This window comes from Etheostoma spectabile, chromosome 21 (genome assembly GCF_008692095.1).
Source record: "Etheostoma spectabile isolate EspeVRDwgs_2016 chromosome 21, UIUC_Espe_1.0, whole genome shotgun sequence".
Classification (NCBI taxonomy): Eukaryota; Metazoa; Chordata; class Actinopteri; order Perciformes; family Percidae; genus Etheostoma; species Etheostoma spectabile.
In genome coordinates this window covers 12703159-12709208 of record NC_045753.1, presented here as the reverse complement: position 1 = coordinate 12709208, position 6050 = coordinate 12703159, and the positions used below count along the sequence as shown (strand labels likewise).

The window sequence follows — 6050 nt, the reverse complement described above, 5'->3', positions numbered from 1 at the left end:
GTTCTGTGGACTGATGAGGTTAAAACAGAACTTTTTGGCCGTAATGAGCAAAGGTACATTTGTAGAAGAAAGGGCATAGAATTTAATGAAAAAAACCTCTGTCCAATTGTTAAGCATGGGGGGGGAATCAATCATGCTTTGGGATTGTATTGCAGCCATTGGCACAGTAGAAGGAAAAATGGATATAATAAAATTTAAGCAAATTTTGGACGCTAATTTGATGCCATCTGTGAAAAAGCTGAAGTTAAAGAGAGAATGGCTTCTACAAATGCATAGTAATCCTAAACACACCTCAAAATCCACGATGGATTACATCAAGAGGCGTAAACTGAAGGTTTTGCCATGGCCTTCACAATCTCTTGACCTCAACAAAATTGAAATTCTATGGATAGACCTTAAAAGCACAGTGTGTGACAGACAGCCGTTAAAACTCAAAGAACTGGAAGACTTTTGTAAGGACAAATGGGCGAAGATACCTCAAACAAGAATTGTAAGACTCTTGGCTGGCCTTGTACTAACAAGGTAACAAGGTATTAACTCTGCAGGGTGCCCAAACTTTTGCAGACGTCATTTTTTTGTTATTTTGAAAGTGTAAATAATGGAAATAAAATCTATCTTTTTGTGACATTTAATACGAATGTCTAATCTGTCATTTGATGCCTTTTGGAGATTTTTCCGTCTTTTCTTGGCTTCTTTATGCACATTAATACAAATTTTTACCTGGGGTGCCCAAACCTTCAAACCCCACTGTATGATTCTACACAATACTCTTTTAATTCTGAGAATGACACCGCAAACTCATTTAAAGTGTTCTGTGTCTGGGGATGTATATGTCTAAAGGCAGCATAAACTAGCAGGAATCACCAAGAAACAGTTGAGGAAGAAAAGCTTTTCATGGCCAATGAAAACACAAAGAAAAATGCACAGGCAATCATTTGCATGAAGGATACAAAAAAGGACAGAGTCTCGGATCATGAGGAAAAAGATGGAGTCTCTCATTGTGGTCTTAGTGGCATCTTTGTCTGTGGTAAATCACACTCAGCCTGCTGGCAGACCAAACATTTGAGTCTAGAGACTCAGAGGGGGAATCATGAGGCAGAGCAACTTGTCACTATCAAAAATCTCTTCACATTCTTGATCTTACATTATGTTTGAAGTTAAAGGGACAGAACACAATGTATGAAGCTAAAAAATTGATTTTATATATATATATATATATATATATATATATATATATATATATATATTTATAGAATATACTGTATATGAGTACACAATAGGTTGTGATATTTTCCACCAGGAACGCTTTTGATGTAGTCCGAAGTAGTCAAATTAAGTAGCTACGACCCCTCTGGGATCATCATGCTGTGAGTCGTAGGCCAGTGAGCAGAGCCCAGAGAAAAACAGCCTCTCCCAATCGAAGAGCAAAGCTTTCACCCCCAACAGGAGATCGGGACAGAGGAATTAGTGTCAGTCAGCTGGAGACTGGAGCTGAGACGCAGCAGATGACATCCCAAACCGTGCCCATGTGTTTGTCTCTTAACCTTTAGAGGAAATATCACTGTTAGTTTTGATCATAACACTAGCGATAGTAGTCCAGTTGTCCAGAAGTGGTAAAATGTAACAATCATAGGAAGGTGTATCTTGTTAAACTCTCAGCACAGGAACAGAATCCTAAATTAAAGGGCATTAGAATCCATGAAGGAACTGAGTATGCCACCATCTAGCTGAATGTTTCTCGTATCTGTGCAAAGTGGAAAAGTAAACAGTTGGTGTGAAGATCAAGACCTAAGCCTGTCTCAGCAAACTGTGAAACACTTTGCAAAACTGTGTGTTCAAAGTGGCCTCTGGAACAGATCTTGAAAGTTAAATAAAATAAAGGAAAAACATTACAAACAAGCCATTTTTGTTAATAAATCTATTTAAATATTAACTTTTTTTCTGATGTTAAAAGGTTAGTTTGGATCTTTTGAATGGGGTTGTGTGCGGTACTTATCCATAGTCACTGTATCACCTACAGTAGATGAAGGTCAGCACGCCCCCATTTAGGAGAAGAAGGCAGGAGTACCGACACAGAAGCAAAAGCAATGTACTGCTGGAGGGGGCTGCAGCTAAACGTATTTTTGCTATCTAAATAAAGGAAAAAAAAAAAAAATTCAATATCAGTTTAAGTGTATGCTATATCTAGAGTCTAGAGTCTAGAAGAGTATAGATCACCGCTTTCCCTTGCCATCAGAAAGCCCTTTGTGACAGGGAACTGAAGCTGTTATCTATGCTCTTTTTTAAAGCCACCAGACTCATGACAAAAAACATGATTTTACCTTGCAGAAACATTGTCACTGGATTTCTGAAAGAAAGAAAGTTTTTTTCTTTTCTACTGAGGCATTAAAGCTCATCAAGACCAAGTCAATTCCAGGTTATTTATCCCTTGTGTTGTCCTCCCGGGTCAAAAAGATTAACACTTTTTATTTCACTAACACCACCTTACTACCACTAGTTTTACACAATTTCTTGGAATCCATGGTTAATAACCCTCATTTGTATTGATTTCTACCTAATATTTGAGCTAATAAAGCAGAAATCATGAATTAGTCTGACTAATAGTTAAGATCAGAGGAACGTATGTTGAGTGGATGAGTTTGGTCAGGATACTGATTTGAAACCATTTCAATTTACACCCGAAATTCAGTGAAAGTGATTGTATTTGCAAAGAGCGTTGCATGGTATCCATCCTTTTTTGTGGTAATTTGGTTAAAAAGAATATTTCTGATATGAACATTGTTAAATGGGGTCAAATTTGACCCGAGCACAACAGGAGGGTTTAAGAGCCCAAGAATCAAAAGTCTGTCCCAAGTGCTTTAAAATCTGTAAAACATTTTACAAATTCTATTCTAAGAGCCTTGATTCAGATAAGAAAAAAACACCACATAACCCCTACAGTATACTGTCTGTATCCAAACCATGTGTGGAGGAGTCATCTCCTTTTGAGGGCTGGCTGTGCTCACACCCACAGAAGAGCCCCCTCTAGTGCATACTTTCTCCAGCATTTAGGCTTACCCCAACTTCACCAGTTGGCTCACCATGTAAACACAGAGCAGAAAGAGCACTGATGACGAATGTGGATGCAGTAGGCTGATGAGGATTACTCTGTGGAAGGGTGGGTATATTTTAAGGGGAAGGTGGAGGTGGGGGGTGAAATGTGAGACTCTGGATCATGTCTGAAACATCCGCTGGAAGGAGGAGCTGCAGTCACATAGAGGGGTGTAAAAGAGCGAAGCCATTTACTCTTTGATTTAAACACAGGATCATTATTACTAGTTTAATGTAGGCTTCTTTCTCTTCTATATAACGTTTATTCTTGACATTGCCTGTGTGTTTTAATATGCAACATTAATGGATTCTTGTCCTTAACATGACAACTCTCTAATATTGTCAGTTCTGGATTAAATCCAGAGAGTCCTCTCCTGAGTGCAGCTCTGAAACACAGTAAACTATGATCACATCATAGACTGTTGTGGGTTTGCGGTTTAGCAGGTGATGATTACTTTTGTTTTCTGTATAGCAATGTCTCCTTTCCACTCACACTGTTGCACTGAACTGGACAGGAAAGCTGAAGTTGAAGTTAATAAGTACCTTCATATCAGTGTTGGGGTCTTTAAAGACAACCTGGATGTCAAAGGTGTTTGTTGTTGTCAGGTGCAAAGGCGAAGTATACTCTCTGTATGATACAATCTTTTTTACTCTCTCATACATCACGATGGAGCAGGAGCTTGATTGTAGATGCAGGCAGAGTGAATGACTCATATGAAAAGGCATGGTGCTCTGTGATTCTCCTTTCTCCAGGCCTCCCTATTCCTGCCTCCTCACTGTTTCTCTCTCTCTCTTTTTCATCCAAACGCCAACATGCAACATAATTCACAATCAAATGTGCAGAGCAGCCTCACAAGAAACATTACAAACAGCTGAAAAGGGAAAGTAGAGGCCTGCCAAGATACATTCCTTAGCACTAATTCAGTTGGGAGGCTGAGAAGAAAAAGTAGTGAAGGAGTTAATTAAGTTCTTCAAGATGGCCGCATGATGAATGCAATTTATTGTAGATGTGTTAAAACTACATGAATCTTTGAGGGGAAAGATGCCCATGAAAATTGCTGTTTGCACTCACTGCCTGCTGTCAATCATCTATTAAGCAGTTAAAAAAAGCGTCTGCAATTAAAGCTTTCTCTGGTTTAAGGGTGTGGCAAACAGGGGAGCTAACCAGCATGTTGATGATTTCACCTTTCTGAAATTGAAAGCATTGAAATGAGAGCTGCAACCAACGTTTATTTTGTGAAAAGGCTCATAGGGATGATGAACCTGCAGAGAATTATCACCTCCGTCTGCAGCTCCCCACAGCTTTTTAATGAGTTTGAGGATATTGTTTAGCTGTCTGACCCTCAACTTTACTCTTTTGGTTCACTCTTACTGCTCTCATTGTTGTTTTCAGCTTACAAAATTGTAGGTGTAAGTTTATAAAAGTTTTTAAAATAATAAATAAATATATAAAAAAGATAATAACTTGAAGATTTTCAAGAAAAACAGCAAGCCCTGGCAAGTTGGCAATAAGTTTTCTACCAATGGATTGGTTAAATGTTTTTTTCTGTGTGCTCATTTTTGTACGTATAACACTGAGACTGACTAAAGTTTAGAGTATATAATGCAAAACCAACATTGTCTACATACATGTGAGACCAGTAGCGTTTCAGATTGTAGAAAGAACTTTCAGGCAGATGGGAGATTTTGGGAAGATGCCATTTTCCATTTAGCTCAACAGAAAGTTGGCCTCAAGCAGCAGCTTTTCGCCAACATCGGAGAAGAGGTCTGTGATCTGTGCAGAGCAGGAAAATCATTTCTAAGTTGGTTTCATCCACAGAAACAGAAATGAAGAAATCTGTTTTTTTGCCCCCCTGTGTAAAAAAAACACTTGTAGATTTGGCTTTAAGCCCCTAAAAGGCACATTTTAAAGTGTTCATTTATCAAGGGCATGGATGGTACTAAAAGATGGTAGTTCAGCACGGGTGACCAGGGTTGCTATTTATCACCTGCTCTTGCCTTAAAGCCCAGTCTGATCCAGGATGCTATCTTCAGACTGGGTCTTCCTCTCATCTGGGTTGAGTCTTCAGATTGGTAGCAGCTGTGTTTGTTGGCTGGGTCCAAGCTGTGGGAGGCTGCGGCAGGCCAGCGGGGAGGAGCTTCAACATCTGGAAAATCAGGAAAGCTGGCTGAAATACAGAGACAAAGTTCTAGCAACAGGAGTAGGCCTACTCCCCGAGCAAATCATCTCGCTACAAGATTACAGTTTGTTTTGTGTAAATAAAAGTTTTCAAGAGCCAGTGTTGTTGGATTAGAACCACAGCCTTTGATTTAATAATTTCATTTAAAAGCGTGTGTTTGCTGGATAGTGCGAGAGTGAGACAGAGCGTCTCAGACAGTGGAAAGAGTGGAGTGCTGTATTTAAGATCCTACCCTCTGGGCCTCTCCTGATGTAGGAGCGTGTCTTAACATGTGGGAGCCGCCTGCAAGAGGAAAAAAGAGAAAGGGGGTTGAGGTGGTGCTTGTGCTGGTCAAGAAAAACTTAAATTCCTCCTCCTCAGATCTGCCCATTCTAGCTGCCATTGCTGCCTTGCTTTTCTTTAAAGTTAAAAAAAAAATACATTTTGTCACTACAAAGTTGAACAAAGTCTAACAAGGCAAACTAACCAACACATTTCCAACACATCAGGATTTTCCTCTGGGGACCATGAATGTTTGTACAAAATTCCATGACAATCGTTACAAGAGTTGAGATATTTCATTCTCGACCAGTGGTGGACTAACCAACCAGCCGACATTGCCATCCCTAGAGCCCCACCGCTAGCATGGCCAAAGATGGGTGGGTTCCCTTCATTTCAGAGCTGAAAAGGCAGGTGGGTTTGTTTATAGCTCTGTGAGTCAGTCATAGCACAGCATAGGAAAGTAAGAGTTACTGTGGATCTCACGTTTATTTCTGGTGAAATACTGCACTTTATCATGCC

The 6050-nt window shown here is 39.7% G+C and overlaps 1 long non-coding RNA gene across 5 annotated transcripts in view; it reads left to right on the top strand.

Annotated features, from left to right (window-relative positions):
- The window catches only part of LOC116671226 (uncharacterized), a 28676-nt gene that overhangs the window by 17009 nt on the left and 5617 nt on the right, over positions 1-6050 (top strand). The window contains exon 3 of one of the 5 annotated variants that reach the window (XR_004327224.1): positions 5125-5489. The exons of 3 other annotated variants lie outside the window; for them this stretch is intronic. This is a non-coding gene — a long non-coding RNA (uncharacterized LOC116671226). Of the gene's footprint in view, positions 1-5095; positions 5490-6050 lie in introns of those variants that run through there. One more of the 5 variants, XR_004327221.1, reaches the window with a different exon arrangement.